Raw genomic sequence first — 1,752 nt, forward strand, 5'->3', positions numbered from 1 at the left:
TGCCTTGTTGTTGTTTTCATACTCTTGACTGGGTCTCCTGTCATTTGGTGGAGGGTTGTATATTACTGCTACTACTATTCTTGGTCCTCCCATTGTTATGGTGCCTGCTATGTAGTCTCTGAACTCCTCACAGCCCGGGATGGCCATCTCCTTAAAACTCCATTCCCTTCTCATGAGTAGGGCCACTCCGCCTCCTCCTCTACCTTCCCTCTCTTTCCTTATTACTGTATACTCCTGGGGAAACACGGCATTCGTTATGATTCCAGAGAGTTTTGTTTCAGTGAGTCCGATTACATCTGGGTTAACTTCTTGTGCTCTTTCCCTTAGTTCACTTGTCTTGCTTGTGATCCCATCTATGTTCGAGTACATCACCCTGAAACTGACTCTCTTCTGCTTCTTTTCTGGGGGGGACCTTTGGGATCTGGGGTGAGTGGGAGCTGGGGGGACCTGGCACGGGGGGATTGGTGGAGGAGGGAGGGCTTGGGGTGGTGGGGGAGAGGGGGAGGGTACAGGGGGTGGATAAGAGGGGGAGGGTACAGGGGGTGGATAAGAGGGGGAGGGTACAGGGGGTGGATAAGAGGGGGAGGGTACAGGGGGTGGGTAAGAGAGGGAGGGTTGGGGAAGCATGGGGGGAGGAGAGGCTGTGGGGGATAGGGGAGATGGGGGGGGCTTGGGGGGAGAGAAAAGGGTGGAGGGCTTGGGGGGCGTGGGGGAAAAGGGAGGGCTGAGGTGGGTGAGGAAGAGGGGAGGGTTTAGGGGAGTGGGGGAGAGGGGAAGACTTAGGTGGGGTGGGGGAGAGTGGGGGGCTTAGGGGGGAGGGGGAGAAGGGAGGGCATGGGGGTGGGAGAGACGGGAAGGCATGTGGGAGAAGGGAGGGCATGGGGGATGGGGGAGAAGGGAGGTCCTGGGGAGAGGGGTGAGGGGGAGAAGGGGGGTGAGTGGGGGGAGGGGGGGTGGGTGGGGGGAGGGTGCCCTAGGTGGGTACTTAGTGGGGGGCTGACAGGGGATGGGGCAGGTTGGGTGTCTGTTGGGTAGAATTTGGGGGTGGTGCCCCAATCCCTGTGGCTGTTGCACTGTTTGAGGAGGGTTCTCCACTTCCCTCTGGGATTGTAGGGTTCTGGGTTGTGGTACTCTGATTTCCTTCTCTCTCCCTGCGCTCCTTCCTCGCGTCTGCTGTCCGTATTCTCTCTTCCCTTGTCATATCCCTCTGCAGGAATATTTTCTTGAACTTCTCTACACCTTTTAGACAACACTTCCTTGCTAGCAGTTCCTCTTTCGCGATTTCGCTCATGAAAACCACCTTTATCATTCGGTCTCTGTCCTTGTTGTACTTTCCAAGCCTGAAAACCTTTTCAACATTTCGCTCAGCTCCCTCCATCCTTACCTCTTTAAGGATCTCTTTAATCATGTTTTTGTCCTTGTCTCTCCGCTCCTTTGGTCTGGTCCCTGTTTGTTCTTCAATGCCTGCTACTACTACTGCTCTATTTCTCTCTATCAGCCGGCTAGTACATCTAGCTGCTTCCTGAGAGGAAGCCACTTCCATGGCAACTTCCTTAACCGCAGACCTAGCTTCAGGGCTCTTTTTAAGCATTTCAGCAAATGAGATCTGGGTTGTGGTGGTCCCCTCCACAGTAGCATTCCCATCTCCCTGGGGTACGGTTTGTGCCTGGTATTGTGGAAGAGTCTCCTTTAGGTATCTTATCTCCTCCTTTGCTGCCCTTAAATCGTCTTGCAGGTTGGCTACTGTCTCCC

This window comes from Procambarus clarkii, chromosome 12 (genome assembly GCF_040958095.1).
Source record: "Procambarus clarkii isolate CNS0578487 chromosome 12, FALCON_Pclarkii_2.0, whole genome shotgun sequence".
Taxonomy (NCBI): domain Eukaryota; kingdom Metazoa; phylum Arthropoda; class Malacostraca; order Decapoda; family Cambaridae; genus Procambarus; species Procambarus clarkii.